Genomic DNA, 18,976 nt, shown 5'->3' on the forward strand with positions numbered 1-18,976 from the left:
AAATGACATTTAATAGTATGAAATGACATTTCATGTTCATACTATGAAATGTCATTTTAGTCTACCGAATAAAAAAATAGACTTTAACTGTACATCGGTGGACCTTATTACAAAGGCACAAGGTCCACATATGTGCAGTTAACAGTGTAGGCGATGGCACATAGCTTTACATAAATTCCGTATACTCCAGCATTGACAGCGACGGACTAAACGCACAGACAAGACATCCTCCAGACTGAGCATAGTAGCGCTACCCCCTCTGCCACAAATATACGGTATATAGTTTTACTTCATTTTCGAGTCAAAGTGTCTTTGTGTGACGTCCGTGTCTTTGAACTGACCAATCACGGCACGGGACTCGCTCACCTCGTCCCCCGCACCTCAGTATTTTTGGCAGCTCCGTCTAGAAGATTCCTAGTCTATGGACTAAACAGACAGCGCATTACAGAGCTTTTACGATGAACGCGAGCACCATGTAGATGTAATTTCACTTGTAAAATGCTTTGCGAGGAGAAATAGTGAGTTCAGTATATCCTTCGCTACTTTATACAAAAAATTAAAATAACTACTTATCTATAGAACTGATTGAAGTTCAAAAACCGGCCAAGTGCGAGTCAGACTCGCGCACGAAGGGTTCCGTACTATACAAGAAACGTATTTTTTTTTGCCGTATTTCGCGTAATTGTAAAGGAACCCTTCGTGCGCGCGTCAGACTCGCACTTGGTTTGCTTTTTTAGATATTTAACATGAGTATTCATTGATTATCTACCTGCTACTACACGACCACTTCATCTGAAACATCATAGAAGGGAAAATAAATGGAAGGAGAAGGAGGGGAAGACCAAGAAAAAGTTATATGAGCCAAGTGAAGGAGCATGTAGGGGCCGTGTCGTACCAGGACGCTAAGGGGCTGGCTTCGGATCGACCAAGGTGGAGACAACTTCATCACGCTGCACCGACAAGATCCCAGCTCTTAATTGAATGATGATGATGATTCATTGATTCCCGCACGTCTCCTCTCATCGTCGCCTCAGTGGCAAGCAAGGACCGGAACCGCTTACCGTAATAGGTACGTAGGCCGAGGTGCTCAAAAATACCTGAACGCGTTTTCTAACGCCTTGACAATAAAGGCGTGTTCAGATATTTGTGAGCACCTCGGCCGCTCCGATATATCTGATGGCGACTATACTTATTATAAATTGGCCAATTCGGCCACAAAATTGGATGATGATTCACGGACTGTTATCAATTCGTCAGAATTCACTTTAATTTGACACGAACACGGACCCATTAACCGATTACGAAGCGATAGTCCCAGCGCCGACATCAATTTTTTATTATTATTATAAATGGGCTTACTCATGACATGACCACAGACTAGCCGAGGCGAAGACGTGGCCTACGATGGAGCGAGCTCGCCCAGAAGGTGCCTGATTTTCATCCTTGATTTGAAGGTTGCCGGGTTATATGAGCTCGGAAATATTATAGACACCGGCAAAGAATTCCATTCCATTCGTTGTGGTTCGGAGAATTTGAAAGAATAAAACTAGCCTAATAAAACTAGTCAACACAGGTAGAGTCTGTGCTGAAACAGAAGAGTCGTGGAATGTATGGGGCCCATTATGGGCTATTTTATTTAAAGTTGTAGTCCCCTACACTTTTTTTAATTTGTGTATTTCTATGTTATTGCTACTCAGAATCACGAACTCTTTCTATCCTAATAGGAGAAAAAAATGTCCCAAGGTTTTTCCCATTCCGTTACCATTTTTCATAGACTTTGTATGGCGGTCACGAAATGGAAAGATCGAAATATGTATGGAAATTTTCGGACACTTTTTTCTCCTATTAGGATCAAAAGAGCTCATGATTCTGAGTAGAAATAACATAAAAATCCCAATTAAAAAAAAAAGTACATACCTATAGGGGACAACTTTAAATAAAATGGCCCTTATAAACAAAATACAACAACACAAGACGTTAGACGACCACGTGCCCAGTTCCACGGCCGTCGCTCGCACTATAGCAGCGCATCAGCTCATGCGATCTACAAAGTGCATTTGGTAATTACATTCTAATAAATGATTACTGTAATCAATTACTTTTATTTAGCCCCTTCCGAAATTTTATTCGTCTGGTTTATTGTCATCATTCGTTGTTAAGGTCCCACACAGCAACACACATTCACTGCTAGCAACCCGCTAGGGGGTTCTATATTAACATAACAATTTCCTCATGGGTGATGTGAAAAGCAGTATGTGTCACATCAAATGCACCAATTAAATTCAATATATATGTCGGAGCGAGACACCAGAAAGACGTATTGCAGCATTACAGTTCATAGTTAGACGCCTGTAAAAGTCGATTAGCAATGTTTGACTATGTATTATTTGCTTGTAACGAAATAATGAAGCTGCGTAGTGAGTAACGCCACCATCTATTGGCGTATTATTGAACTAAAATGACAGGTAGAAGGCTTTGGAACGTCAAGATGTGTATCTTGAGTGAAGGTAGGCACGAGCAGGCATTTTTGTCGTTATGTTGGTAGACTGGTCAGGCAGGTTTACCAACTTGAATTGGAGGCGGGAGCCGTTGGCTCCGCCGCTGGAACTGGCTTCAGTCTTCTTGATCGGACCGCGCTAGAGATCGGACGTTAGCCAAGCTCGTGCCTAATTCGCTACGTTCCTGAAGGCTTATACCTGAAGGATTATTCTGAAAGTTTATAGATTCTCACGTTCTTTAACCGTTTATCTAAGTGTTTTATTCCAAGTGTTATTTTGATTTCTTATGTGCCATTAGAAGCTTACTTTTGTAAAATAAAGATTTGAACGATTTCAAGTGATCTTTTTATTTTAAATAAAATCATTTTAGAATAGTGATTGGTCGTTTTGATAATTTAGTACTGAAATATAGTAGGCACTAGTATGGTTAATGAGTCCGAATATTTATTTCATGCGTTGGTAGCATACCTACTATTTTGGCTGTGAAGTAATACATCTAGGTACTACCCCCACGCGCCCACCGCCATCGGGACCATCCTTCCCCGACATCAGCAAGTGGGATAGATGCGGAGTTTCATGTATTGCTTACACAGCCACCTGGGAGCGTGGTGTATTTCTGGTGACCTACATTCCATAATCTGGACACTTTGTAATGGTAAGCTCACGTGTCTAACCTTGATTGAATGGTGAGTGTAATTCATTGTTATTTGGTGAGAATTATTGTGAAATTGTGAATTATGATTGGGGCTGTCGAACAGACTGGTCGTGACGTGACGTCATCTCTGGTATCGCCACGTTTCTTTATAATTAATTTTTGTAATCCATTTAGATCGAGGCGATCTCGAGTTATTTTGATTTGAAATCCATACTGTTAATTAAAACCAAGTATTAGCTATCACGACGTGATATTATTTCATCGCTCACTTGTGAATCTACCCTCAATAATTGATTTGAAAATACAATTAATTTTTAAAATCCGTTGAAATCTAAGTGATCTTAAGTTATTTTGATGTGAAATCCATATTGTTAATTAAAATCAAATATTGGCTGTCGCGACGTGATATTATTTCATCGCTCACTTGTGCATCTACCCTCAAAAAATATTTTTTTCATGATTATACAATGCACCGTTAGAAATTGATCCTGCTGATTTGCCAATGCAAGGATTATGTAATCTTTACCCTGTAACGTTTAGTAATTAATAAAATTGCGACAAATTATTGCTCGTAATGCCGTGATAGATCACAAATCGTGCATACTATGGAAATATGAGCTACGCATAGAAAATTAATGTTACAGTGTCCTGCAGCCAGAGCCGAGCGAACTTGCAGACATCATACCATTACGCCCGTGACACAGAAGCAGCTGTGCAGTATCTTCTGTGCTGGAGATTTGGAAATAAAAGGACAGGTTTCGTTCTAATTGTTTATTAGTGAATTTTATTTTGAGTGTAATGGCGAAGCATAACAGTCGAACGTAACTAATATGCTGTCACTTTTCGTATTGGCCCATTTTACCGTGTTACTTATTTTTGGAACACGTGTTTGTTCATAGAATGAATTAAAGCGCACTCATTGAAGTTTAAATTTTATTCTGAGATTTTTGAAGTCCCGTATACATTGGAAACATGTTTTTTGTGTCTGTTACCTTGCATTTCATAAACCTTTTGAGTTTAGCCTGCATTCATGATAAACCTGATACCGTGCAAATGATGATTTCAGTATCAGCCAGCTATGTTGAACCACATCGTGTCTCTCGCAATCTGCCGCAGCAACGGCAACGGCAAGCGGAAAGGATCAGCCTCCGTGCTTGGGTTGGACCTCACCACCACCACCTTTGACTTGGTCGCGTGCATCATACTTTATTAAGCTGGTGAGCAGTTCCTATTTCGTTGGGATTATTTTGAGATGTCTTACATCTGTTTAGAACTCTTGAGCGAGTTTCTGTTGTAAAAGCTAAAGTAAAAAGCGATTTTCAGTTATTTTGATCAGTAAAGTTCAGTTTCAGTCGATCAGTTGACGCTGATAGTGTCAGTAATTCTGAGTTACATGATTGTAACACCTGTGTTTATTTTCTTTTCGGGATTCACTCTTAACAATTTTTTTTGTGCTTTCGATGGACTGAAAGCTTGTACTTTCGTAGGACTGAAATTACGCCCGATGGACTGGGCACTACTCTTTTGCTTTCGATAGACTGAAGGCACGCCCGATGGACTGGGCAATACTGTCATGCTTTCGATGGACTGAAGGCACGCCCGATGGACTGGGCAATACTGTTTTGCTTTCGATGGACTGAAAGTATGCCCGATGGACTGGGTATTGTTTAGTGACCGCATCAGAAGTACCGGAGCATGTAAGAGGTGCACGTGGTCTGCTTTTTATGTGCAGAATGCTCTTTGCGAGGAGTAGCACTTACGCGGCTGAGATGGTTACTTCTGACGAGGGTCTGGTATCTGCCAAAGGACTGGCAATGCACCGAAGGACTGGTGTTGTTTTGTTAAAAATGAATTCCCGTTTATGTACTGTGTTCATATGAGTAAAATTGGAACTATCAATTCAGAATGTTAGTTATTTTAAGATGTCTTACAAAAATTTAGATCACATATGACCAATTTTTTTTTTTTAATGACAGATAATTTCCCCGTAAATTGATATTGACGACAATAGTAGTGATACTGCCGAGCAATGAATTAGAGCTGTTGTTATTTGTGTTTTTGATGTTTGGGATTGTTCTGTTTTCACATAAATTTGAAAGTATCCGCCAGTTGGAGGCGATGATTATTGGTGTGTATCCGTTAGATAGCGGCGATGATTACTGATGATTATTTTTATTTAGTCGTTGCTCGATGGACTCTTTTTGACTAGAGAATTGAGGATTGTTAAAGTAATTTTGAACAATTATTTTTCTGGTTTGATTGATAACAAAGTTTGATTTTAATAGTAATTTGAGTGAGACCCAAATTATTGGTCAGGAATGACCGAGCGATGAGATACTGTGCTGAGTATTTTGTTACAGAATCAAATGCATACACCCACACACGAGGACGTGTGTAGCGCAGGACGGCCGTGTCGGAGCGAGACACCAGAAAGACGTATTGCAGCATTACAGTTCATAGTTAGACGCCTGTAAAAGTCGATTAGCAATGTTTGACTATGTATTATTTGCTTGTAACGAAATAATGAAGCTGCGTAGTGAGTAACGCCACCATCTATTGGCGTATTATTGAACTAAAATGACAGGTAGAAGGCTTTGGAACGTCAAGATGTGTATCTTGAGTGAAGGTAGGCACGAGCAGGCATTTTTGTCGTTATGTTGGTAGACTTGTCAGGCAGGTTTACCAACTTGAATTGGAGGCGGGAGCCGTTGGCTCCGCCGCTGGAACTGGCTTCAGTCTTCTTGATCGGACCGCGCTAGAGATCGGACGTTAGCCAAGCTCGTGCCTAATTCGCTACGTTCCTGAAGGCTTATACCTGAAGGATTATTCTGAAAGTTTATAGATTCTCACGTTCTTTAACCGTTTATCTAAGTGTTTTATTCCAAGTGTTATTTTGATTTCTTATGTGCCATTAGAAGCTTACTTTTGTAAAATAAAGATTTGAACGATTTCAAGTGATCTTTTTATTTTAAATAAAATCATTTTAGAATAGTGATTGGTCGTTTTGATAATTTAGTACTGAAATATAGTAGGCACTAGTATGGTTAATGAGTCCGAATATTTATTTCATGCGTTGGTAGCATACCTACTATTTTGGCTGTGAAGTAATACATCTAGGTACTACCCCCACGCGCCCACCGCCATCGGGACCATCCTTCCCCGACATATATAATAAAAGCAAGTGTACAATGTGCGTGCCGCTAAAACTCAGAAATGAGCCCCGATACGATCAAGGAAGTTATATGGTGTGGTAGCCCAATATCTCCCGTCCATGAAGAAGTTTCCCGTTTTTACCTGAAGCGTGTGCTTTTGAAGATATAAGGGCTGAAAGTTTCGCCCAGACCCAGACCCAGAAGTAGTTGTTTTGTTTTTGAATTTTGAACCTTAACTTAATAGACGAAAGTTCAGAATAGATCGTGAAATATATCCCTCCAAAAATTTGTACCTGGTGTGGTGTCTCGGGTCTCGGAGGCTAGACATTTCTAGAACAGTCCAACACATTCGAGAGTATTCGAGAGCATTCCATAGCATTTCAGAACATTCTGGAATGTTTTCGAATATTCGAGAACATCCTAGATCATTGTGAAACATTCCAGAACACTTTCGAATGTTCTGGAATATACTGGACCATTCGACGCCTTTTTTGTAGGGTCGGAGCGGAGCTACCATTGGTAGGCGTATATAAAACAATAAGAATCGTCGTGAGGTTCGAATGTTTGAGAACGACCTAGAATATTCTGGAATGTTGTCGAATATTCGGATATAGCCTAGAATCCAGGATCTCAGATCTTTGTAGAACGTTCCAGAACACACTGAAATGATGTATAATGTTCAAGAACATTGTGGACTATTTAAAGCCTTTTTTGTATTTCCATGAAGAAGATTCCTGTTTTTACCTGAAGGGCGGCGCTTTTGAAGATATAAGGGCAGTTCATTCGCCCTCTAGACATTTTTAGAACAGTCCAGAGCATTCGAAAGTATTCGAGAGCAATCCACAAGATCTCAGAAACATTCTGGAAAGTTGTCGAATGTTCGAGAATATGCTGGAATATTGGAAGCATTTGATTTTTTTACAACTACCACACAATCACATGTCAACTCTCTGAACGAAGCCGCCGGGTACCTCAGCTAGTATTTAATAAAATAATTTGATTTGTTCCCAAAGTTGTGTGCAGAAATTATAACTTCAACGATATGTGTCTGATCAGTGTCTTGAATGTTAGATGTACTTAATTTGGTTTTATGATTATATTTACTACATAGGTAGTTATTAGAGAATGGTACTTTACTTTTGATACTGACTGTACAAACAGCAACACTCTTAACTGTCTATCGGTGGACCTTATGCCTTTTGTAATAAGGTTTACGAACTGTCCGTTAACAGTGTGGGCGGTGGTACATAATGTCTAAAAATCTGGAAGACCGACCTTCGCTCAGAAAACATATAAAAACTCAAAAATGCGCGTTTTCCCAGAGATAACACCTAGCTATATCGATTTTTCGCCCCCGAAACCCATATAGCAAATTCATCGAAATCGTTAGAGCCGTTTCCGAGATCCCCGAAATACATATATTATATATGTATATACAATAATTTCTCGTTTAAAGGCACCTATACGATTCCATTGTCACGTCCCAAACCCTTTGACTAGACAATGTAATTATTAGATGAGGATCTAGATAGAAAACGTCATTAGATTTGTCTCAGCTGTGGATGTTAGATAGATGTACATATGTATGTATGGTAACGTATTAAAATTAGTTGCGAAGCCCAACTGCAGTTGTGTACTATTAAGTTCGTTTAATGGTATAAACGCACAAAACTAATCTCAAATTTAATTGAAATTGTCGTGAGTTATACGAACACTAAGCCAATAATACGGTTAATAACATTCAATAAAAAACAAATAATTAGGAAGATACCTATATCATATACTTACTTCAGACCTTTATTTTAACACACTTATATTAAATTAATTGTAGGTACTTAACAACTGTAATGTGTATTGGGATATTTTCAAGTCGGGTTCATTTTGAAAATTGAAAATCACTACATAGTATAAAAAAACCCGCTGCCCGCTGTCTGTCTGGATCTTTATACTACGCAACGGATTTTGATGCAGTTTTTTAAATAGATAGAGTGATTCAAGAGGAAGGTTTTTGTATAATTTGTTAACCCGTGCGAAGCTGGGGTGGGTCGCTAGTATCTACTAAACTAGAAGCACCTTCTACTGTAGCAACAGTAAGCCAGATGACTTGGTAAGCGTAAGTTTTGTAAGTAAGTGCAAAATAATAAGTACTTCAGGTTTTACAGATAATTTCCTTTCGAAGTTACCTAAGTACACCTTTATAATATGACAAGCGACCCGCCCTGGCTTCGCACACAAATTATACACATAAACCCTCCTCTATCGATAGGTGAAAACCGCATGAAAATCAGTTTAGTAGTTTTTGAATTTATCGCAAACATACAAAAAGACGCGCCGGGACGTCCGGAAAGTCCTTTCTTTTGTGTAGTGAAACAGTCAATTGAATAATTTGGTACCCAAGTACGGCAATAATTAATATACTTATGCCAGAAACTTATTTAGGGTTTCATTTGGAACCATTAAATATGTGTTTTTATCCGAATTCGATTAGTTTAATTCTACTTTTAGCTCGTATTTGCACTGCCGCACCAAAATACCGCAAACCTCAATTGATTTTCGTACACGGTGTCGTGTCACAATTTATTGCCGACATTGGGGGTCACGACCTCTTAGAAATTCCAGTTTAAATAAGATTCCATTTGAGGACTAGGTATCATTTACGTTAGTTACGTACACTGCTTTATCTACACAAGTACTCGCATATTATAAGCTCGATATGATGTGTTCAGGAACCGCATGAGACTAAATCATACTAGAAATTAGACCAAATCAAACTTCATCTTCCAGAGCTGTACACAATTTTATTTTTACGAAATAATTGAGATTTGCACAGATAAGACGAAAGACGTCACAAATGGATTCACCTTTTAATGAGACTTGTTTCAGAGTTAATTAACTAAGATTTCTGTTTATTTTAAAATATCTAGAGTGTTTTATCGTCTTGTTTTGTCTGCAGTATCTGTGTATTTTTAGTCATATTCACCTCCCAGCCTAGACCCGATTCAGATTTTACAACTTGTCACGGTTTTGATACGACCTTTATGGTTGTCTTGGTGATTGGCGAAATCACGCACAACTTTAACTTCATTTCGCATGCAACCATCGTGAGGGATCTTGAAGGTCGTACTAAAACAAGATCAAAATTGTAAAAAGATATTAAATCTGAAACGGGCTCCTCCATATAGTAGCTCTTCATAAGAAACAGGAGGTCCCGGGTTCGAATGCCGGTAAGGGCAATTATACCATCAGGAGTGTCAGTACAGTGACAGCGCCCGCGTCAAAGTCACAACAGTAATGTCGCAAAAGTAATGCAGCTGCAGTGGCCACCCGAAGTAATGGCTCCTCTAAAGTCTATTTTTTATTCGGTAGACTAAAATTACATTTCATAGTATGAAATGACATTTTATGTTTATACTATGAAATGTCATTTTAGTCTACCGAATAAAAAAATAGACTTTATACGATGCTACCAAAACCATTCCACGGTGGTCCACTAAGATGGCTTATGGCGCGGCGGGATGGCGATGGGATGGCCACGTTGTCGGTTTTTCGTCCGCACATCAAAGGTAGTGGTCTAGCGATAGTGTGTACACATCTACAAGTGACCCATCCCATAGTGCGTGCTCCATAGACTAGGAATCCTGAATCCTCTAGACTGAGTTTAGAGCAATTATTTCATGAAACCGATGCTGCCAAAAATACGGGGGTGCGGGGGGACGAGGTGAGCAAATCCCGTGCCGTGATTGGTCCGTTCAAAGACACGGACCAATCACGGCACGGGATTGACTCGAAGATGGAGTAAAACTACCGTATAAGTGGCAGAGGGGGTAGCGTTACTATGCTCAGTCTAGAGGATTCCTAGTCTATGGCGTGCTCTCAACCATCGCATGGCTATATCGCTGGCATTACCCACCACCCACAGATTCGTGCAATTAAAAAAACTGTGATTACTTTTTGAAATATTGCGTTGATCGTCAATTTAAAAGTTTTTCGTTCATCCTGTTTGTCAAAGAGCGGGCGTGACTCGACCAATTAATAAAATTAAAGCGTTAGGTACTTACGGCGCCACGGGGTTATTTGTATTAGAATGTTAAAGTTTATTTTTATTTCATTTAGAGGGACTATCAATCTCTTGATCGCGGGTTCAACGGGTTATATCGGGTGGAACAGAACGAAGGACTTTTACCCAAACGGGGAATTGTTTAGGCTACGTACTTTATTTTTCACTCATTAATCACTTTAATATTTCTAATCATTCTTGAGATACAGTTTGTTAAACATTAGTGCAAAAATCTCTATGTTTCAACCCTAGCAAGTAGATCATATGATATGAATGACAAGACATGTGTCAATTAAAAATGTGGATAAATAACTTTGTAGGGTTGTCAGGTTGTCACTGATATAAAAATATTTCATTTTAACGATTTTATTTTACAATTTAATCCAGCTTTACGATTATAATAATTACTCGATTGTAGATCACTTAGATAACACTATCCTTTCAGCTCAATCTCTAGAAATTTTGCGCCAGGTATGTCTAATAAGGCCTATAGTTTCCCGTGTGGGTTAAAAATGGTCATCTGTCTACGAGTACCATCTGGCAGTTTTTGTAAATCCTAATGCAAACAAACTATAATTACTAATTTGTAAAAATCTCTCTCAATGGTTAACTTATATACTTAATTTCCGCAGAAAAGATGCCAGTTTTCCCGAACCCTGAACGGGGTCGTATCTCGTCGCATAATTAATTGATTGTCATAATGTAATGTTACGCATAAAAGTCTTTTCGCATATTTTTTCTCCAGTTGAATCAGAAAGTATTTTCGAATATATTTTGCGTAGGTTGTGTAGAACAGGGTAGGTTAGGTTAGGTTAGGATTCTTTCATAATTTTTCAGAAATGTTAATAGTTTCAGCACAATAACAATTATGCGAAAAGAGTTTTATGTTTAACATTACATTATGACAATAAATTATTATGCGACCCAATATGGACCCGAAATGCACGCCGACGTTGCTAATTGCAGTCGGATTGCAGTCCGTCTGTATCGGCCAAATAAGGTAATTTTTGTAAGTGTGTAGGGGGCTAGGGGTCTTCTTTAAATTTATAATTTAATAGTTATAGTATAAGAATAAGAATAAATTCGTTTATTCATGGCAAAAACTACATTTCATACAAACGCATTACAAAAAGTATATTAAAAACAAAAAAATAATTATTTTCGATACAAGTGCGAAAAAGAGGAAATTCGAACCGAGTGGCGATAAATTAAAACACGACCGAAGGGAGTCGCACGCGGACATCGCACGAAAAGTGCTATTTTACGCACTAGTGTAGAAAAGTAGCCCCATATGTGCTGTAAAAGTATATTATAGTTTACCACGAAATGGTCCCGCCTCAGCATAATGCTAACCCGAAAGTCAGCGCTGGTCTTCCGGCGAGACCATTTGTGGGCCACGAACGCAACCGTACCTACAACACGGCCCTACAAGTACTCTGAACGCGTCCACTTTGCGCTCTGCGGTGGCGATCAGCGCCATCTAATATTATAGTTAGACCCACAACGATATAAACACAAAGAAGCAAGCGGAGGGTAGTATACTTATAAAATAAGAACAAGGCATAAATCTAGCATAAAATATGATATTCATAGCGCAGCCAAGGCTTCGTCTTATTATTCTAAAAGCGTTTTGTACTGACAGCCCGATTCTGATAGAACAACTTGCTACAGTTTTGATCTTATTTTGATACAACCTTGAAGAGCTCACGCTGATTGATGCATGCGACATGAAGTGAACGTCGCGCGTGTGCGCGCGCCAATCACAACAACGATCTTCAAGGTCGTATCAAAACCGTAATACATTATTAAATATGAATCGACCTCTAGGTTACAGAGATTTTCAGATTTATAATTTAGCTTCTAGCTTTGAGTGTGAACTTTTAACTACAGTAAATAAGGTTTAGAATTGAATGGCGATGTTTTAAACTTATTAATTCATTGTTAAGGCCACCTTTAAATTGGGCGCGATTTCTAAAATAGGAGTTGATTTTAAACAGTAATATTCAAAATAGTGATTAAAGTGAAAACTGGGCAATACATTTACATCATCATCATATCAGCCAGAGGACGTCCACTGCTGGACATAGGCCTCCCCCAAAGAGTGCCACAATGGCGGGTCTTGCGCCACCCGCATCCAGCGGACTCCCGCGACATTTACCAGCTCATACAATTACCACAGAGTTTAAAATAAAATACAACGTGTCACAGACGTTAACGAAAACTGATTTACTTACAAATAAAATTATTTTATGGTTATTTTATCGTTGGTAGCCTAGTCGGGGGTTCAAACCCTAGCTCGTACAAATGCGTTTTTCGGAACGTATGGCCGATATAACTATATTGTACAGTCGATTTCGTGGCAAAACATCGTGAGGAGAGCGAACTAATCCCAACACGCCCTAGTTCGCCATAGTTCGGTTTAAAGATCTTTATTTCTCAAAAGAATAACAATAATTCACATACTTGAGAAAAGAAAACATTACACGCATAACTTAGCCATAGTACTTAATCTAAGCTAAAATCTAAACTAGTAACCGTATAGTTCGTTTTTTAGCATTAGAAAGAATGTAAACAATCTTAAAGTGTCTTTTTATTTAAAAAAAATTGAAAAAGCTTTAAAAACTTAGTTTATGAAAGAAAAAGAATGTAAAAGATCGTACATATAATGATTTATAATTCTAACATGTTTGCTGTGACATATTTTTCAATTGTGATTTTTAATAAAAAGACATGTCAAGATCGCTTACCTTTTTTCTAATGCTAAATACGAACTATAGTCTCGTAAAAAAATAAGGCCCCGGACTAATCCTTACTGACTTTCTATTTATACATGAACATTTTCTAAACATACTAGAACAAATTAAATTATATTCAGAAAATATTTTAATTTGTTGTTATTTCAAGTAGAAACGTATTTTCTAAACACTTTCTAATGCACACTTTAAACTAAAATCACGCCAAAATAATTGACTCAGGCAAGCGATTACATCATTATGAGAAAAATCCAATTAACAGTGGAATTGTTTAGAAATTCTCAGACACTTCGGTCGAGTATTTTAGTTTTAGTCATGTTTGGATATAGTTTTTGACAATAAAAACAAAATAAATAAAATACATTTCGATGACGGGTGGATGGGCGTGTTGAATGTATTTAGATTAGGTACTTATTTTTTTGGCTATTTATTTATTTACTGTCGAAAATTTTTTTCGGTAGATTTTGATAAAATTTGTAGAATTTCATGATTGTGTACAATATAAGCGGATTTTCACCGTAGGTCCTAAAAAAACCTCTGCGATAAGAAAACATATAGCATTTGCCTAGCTAAGCAAAAATGTTGACCAGTTGGTTTTTGTATTTGTTCTGTCCAAGGAGCTATTAAAACCTACAACATTTTATGGAAATCTAACGAAAAAGAGATATTGGCTCTTTTTTTAAATAATTTCGTAGTTAATTATTTTTGATCTATTAGTAGACGCAAAGCTTATCAGTTTTTTTTATTTGCCAAGAAAAGAATAAAAAATATCGATAAGAATTTGGTCGTTATTAGAACAAAGCATTCTTTTCATAACTTCATTTGTCGTGTCTTGTTACCTTTATGGTTTTTTTTAATATACAATTTATTACTATAATAGGTAAGAACAGAATAAATAAACTAAACATTAAAATTAAACCTTTATGTTTTAATTCACCCCATTTTCATTAAAGGTTCAACATTTGTTTTGATTTGTTACGAAAACATATTATTAATAATTCAGCCTGTATGTTTACCTACTCGTACGTCCCACTGCTAAAATTAAAGGATACGTTTTTGTGACACCATCTCCTACTTACATGATTATTTTTGCTATTTTTTAATCTACAAATCGCCTTTTTATGGTATTTTAACGTAAAAAAAAAGATAACTACTTATTTTGAAATTTCTTTTGGTGCTGTAATCCAGTAAGTAAACCCTTTTATTTGCGTTCTCTAAATTTGTCCATGAGTGTATTTCATATCTAGAATAATTAGCTACCACCAATTACTAAAAAAATACTTTTCTCCAAATTTCGCAATAAGAACCATCAAACTTTTTTCACGCATATAATGCCGTTTAATTATTATTTACATTTTTACTTTTATTTTAATTGGACACTTACTTGTAACATTTCTTCAGCGGACACTCTATCCAAATTGCCGAGCCCCAACATTTTCGACCAATGGCGAGGCAGCTTTATGGCGCCACTTTTCAAATTGTGCAAATTCCGCAACCGCTTGGTCGGATTAAACGAACCCATTGCAATTAAACAACCAAAATAATACTCTTTTTATTCTTTTATTCAATTATTATTATAATAATAAAGTTAATTTTCACATGGGAACGCGCGCGGTGGAAACGCGTAGCGCGCTCGGCTACATGACGTCTACTAGTGCTACGACGCTGGGTGCTACGCTTCCGCGGATCTCGTCCTTGCAATACCCTTGGAATGTCTACTTTAACTTCAACGTATAAAGTCTATTTTTCATTGTCATCTACATTAGTGGAACATAACGTTAAGCGATAATTGAATTTCTATTCTATTCCATACACAATATGGTGTATTTTAGAAATACATAGTGTTTTTTATATTTTTTTGTGTTTACAGAAGTAATTTTAAATTTAACGGTAACGGAATGGAAAAAGTGACGGGTAAATATGTTGTTCTTAATGCGAATAAATTTGAATAGAGAATATGAACAAATAACAAATAGTGGGGTAGGACGTGATGTATTTTTATTCTCCTGCAATATGAGGTGAATGACCTGGTCTCCGTGTAGAAATAATAGTGTTGTTTTAATTTTCTTCTTAGAGTAGGTACTTTAATGATTTTACAGTAGTTTCTATGCCAAAATTAAACTAGGTAGGTATCTACATGATGTATAAAATATCTTTCTAGGAAAACCTATAAAATCTCAAAAATGCGCGTTTTCCCAGAGACAAGACCTACCTACCTACATAGATTTTTCGCCCCCGAAAACCCCCATATAGCAATTTTCATCGAAAAATATAAATAAATAAATATACAAGTAAATAAATGATTATATAATATTATTCGTTAATGTAGATTAGATTAGATCCATTTATTTCTTATCTACCCGCGCTGTGTATAATTTATAAATTGTTTTGTTTTGTTTTAGCGCTCACTTTGTACATATTGTAAATATTTAGTTTTTAGGTTACATACATAAGTTTAAATCCATATAATTATAAGTTTCTCATATAAGTAAATTGTTACAATTCTTTTGAGAAATAAAGATCTTTGAACCGAAAATGTACCTACATTAAATTTTACATGTCAAAATAAAATGCATACACAATATACAAGTTGTATACGATTTATTACATTCAAAATATCAAGCTAACCTGTTTCACGGAGAAGCTTATTTATCATCAATCACAACTGAAATAATAAGATAACCGTAAAACTAATTCAATATAAGGAAAACCAACCCTGCGTCCATACAAATAAAACTTCATTTTCAACAGCACAGAATTATTTTAGTTCGCGCCTGTCCGTTACGTCATTTCGAAATTTAAAATTTTGCTTAAATGGACTACCACGAACGCCGAAGTTCACAAATAGCGGGCATCTTTCTCTGTCACTTTAATTAGAGCTTAATTGGAGTAAAAGAGGAAGATGCCCGCTATTTTTCGAACTTCGGTCTTCGCGGTATACCTTCAGTTAAATAATCTGTTTGAAAAAGGACTTTATAGTAATACAAATAAGGTACAAGTTGCTAAATTATGGGTAAAACGCTATGATGTAATTTAACTATTTTGTGTTAACTTTCGTGTGGAAAGGCCACGGCTGTGAAAGTCGTGGACAAACTGCGGTGGAATCTCCGTAACAGGGCTCAGAAACTGTTGTATTTTTCAACCCGTTTTCGTTCATTCCCCCGGGAAAATGGGTTTCGTTTGCGTTTGCGGCTACCGGTTAAAGTTGTTCTATTGAGATACTAGTTTGCGCAAAACCTTAGAGGATATAACCAAACGGAGTAGCCATTAACAGGCGTTCCCCTCTGTCGAAAATAGGCGGCCAATGGTCATACACAATGTATGGACTGACGTTTATCTGACATGGCTATTTTGACGTAACGCATACATTTGACGTGCCCCTCCCCCGCAAAAATCGGCAGACTGTTTTGTACAGAAATTTACAGACAAGGCGTCTCCGTTTGGTTATATGCTCTAAGCGCAAAACTCGTTTGTTTTTCGTTTTTGTGGAACAAAATAAGCCGACTAAATTGATAATATCAAAGCAAGATAGAACGAGTAAGAATTGCTAGAGTTAGACCAAGAACATCTGTCTGTCTGTCTGTACGCAACTGATGTTGATGCGGTTTTTTTAATAAAAAAGGTTTATGTATAACTAGCGACCCGCCCCGGCTTCGCACGGGTTAAAAATTATACATACACTAGCGACCCGCCCCGGCTTCGCGCGGGTTAACAAATTATATATAAACCTTCCTCTTGAATCACTCCATCTATTAAAAAAAACCGCATCAAAATCCGTTGCGTAGTTTTAAAGATCTAAGCATACTGCACTATAGCATCTGAACACGCACTCTAACGCCCTGACAATAGAGGCATGTTCATATATTTGTGAGCACGAGGGATGTGTTTTAAGAACCAATAGAACCACTATTACCTACGCGGAGCGAGGAAAACAAATTAAGTGATATTATTGGTCCTTAATAAACATCCAAACGCTGCGTTTATCGCATAAAAAAAAACAATCGCGCGCTTAACACATCTCTATTAATGCCCGTAGGTCGATGTTGGTCTGTGACCGATTAATCGGTCTTTGGTGTTGAACCTACGGTGCGTAGGTATATATCGGTCATTAGCGTCCAAAAGGTTAAAAATTGTAAACGGTAAAATGGCCGTAACATACAGACATGGACGGACGTACGGACGGACGGGCGGACGAATAGCAGCCCTAAAAAAATATTTTGTGTCAAATGTTTAAAGCATTTGGCAATATCACCGCCATAACCAAACATAAATCATTTTCACAATGATTTATAACTCAAGATAGGTTATAGGCGTTCCAAAATTGAAGCGCTTACCTTGTGACAAATTGGACAAGTTGCCTTTAGACGCGGCTGGACAAGCGAGAAATGTGCACGTGCTGACGAGCTCCCGCACACCGAAAGAGAAAGAGGCGACTTTATGTTTAACAATGAGTGTGACAAAGATGGATGGACTGAGGAAATTAATCAAAAATAACAGATTTCTTCGCAGGCACAGAAATATTTATGGAAGTATTTTTTGTGCTCCTCAAGTATGAGTATAACCTATCTATGGTTATATAATATCATTGTCATTTCAGCACTTTTTTCCCTCCAAAGTTCAATTGAAATCGTAACTCACAAATACAAACGAACACCAAAACCCGTCACACAATGCGGGTACATTCAGCGAAATTAACTTGAGGCCTATAAACTTTGTGGTACACGTAAATGTAAGGGGGTGTTCACATTGGCTGCGGTCCGCGCGCCGCGCCGGTGTGCTAGCGGGACATCCCTACACTACAACTACACATCGTGTTAAACCCCTAGTCACAGTGAGCAACCTTCATGGGACCATCATCTAAATAAGGTTAATTAATTAATTACATGCCTCAAACTTGAGACAAGCTACATTTAAGTACTCCAGACGTGTAGTGCCTAAGTACTTACTGCCTGTTGTCTCTTCCACAACCGCCACTCACTTTAATTTTTATTGTTTGACTTTATTGTAGTTATTAAGTTTTTTTTATTTTATTTCAATAGAGTATATTAGTAGTTATACAGACTATTACATTCATGTCACAAAACGATTTATATTGTTTATTATATGGAACATTCAATCGAAGGAATTTTATTTGGCGTAAAAAACATAAATTAGGTACGTTATTAAGTTTTTGTAGTTTAGTTAAGTCGTTAACCACGGCCCACGGTTTGTTGTGTTTTGCTAATGTTATAATAGTGTGTCTTTTAATTTACCTTAGTTAAAATATGTGGCTTAGCCGTTTTGTTACTACAAGAACTATTATATTATTAAATTAAAATGAATTGTGAATAAAATTTTCACCTTACATGTGACGGTAGCGAAACGGCACAGCCACATAATTTGACTAAGATGTAGAGTTTCAGAAGTTAGGGCTTGTACAGTTAGAAGCTTGGCTCTACAAGAGATCTGATAACTTTTTTACAGTGCGATCCTTATGGTTTCGTCTTGGCAACATTTTACATGAAAATATTTTTGGTGGGATCATATATTACAATGTCAGGCTTTACAAACAGATTGGCTAGTGTTGGAAAACACCCCGCCCAAGTGCATAGCGCTGTCCCACTCGCACACCGCAGCGGTGTGCGGTCCGCAGCAGTGTGACATCGGAGTAACTCATTCGTCTCATGCTGAGTGTGCGATGTCGATCATATCTCGTATTTGTAAAAGAAACCTTAAATATGTAACGATAGAGTTGATTTTATTTTTACCGGTGTAAACAGATAGGATGTTTGGCAAGTAACAGATGGAAAAGGGTGGGTTTATCATTATAATATGTTCGGCACATTTTTGAGATATTTGAACACACAGTAACAACTTTAGTA

This window comes from Cydia amplana, chromosome Z, assembly GCF_948474715.1.
Source record: "Cydia amplana chromosome Z, ilCydAmpl1.1, whole genome shotgun sequence".
In the NCBI taxonomy this organism is placed as follows: domain Eukaryota; kingdom Metazoa; phylum Arthropoda; class Insecta; order Lepidoptera; family Tortricidae; genus Cydia; species Cydia amplana.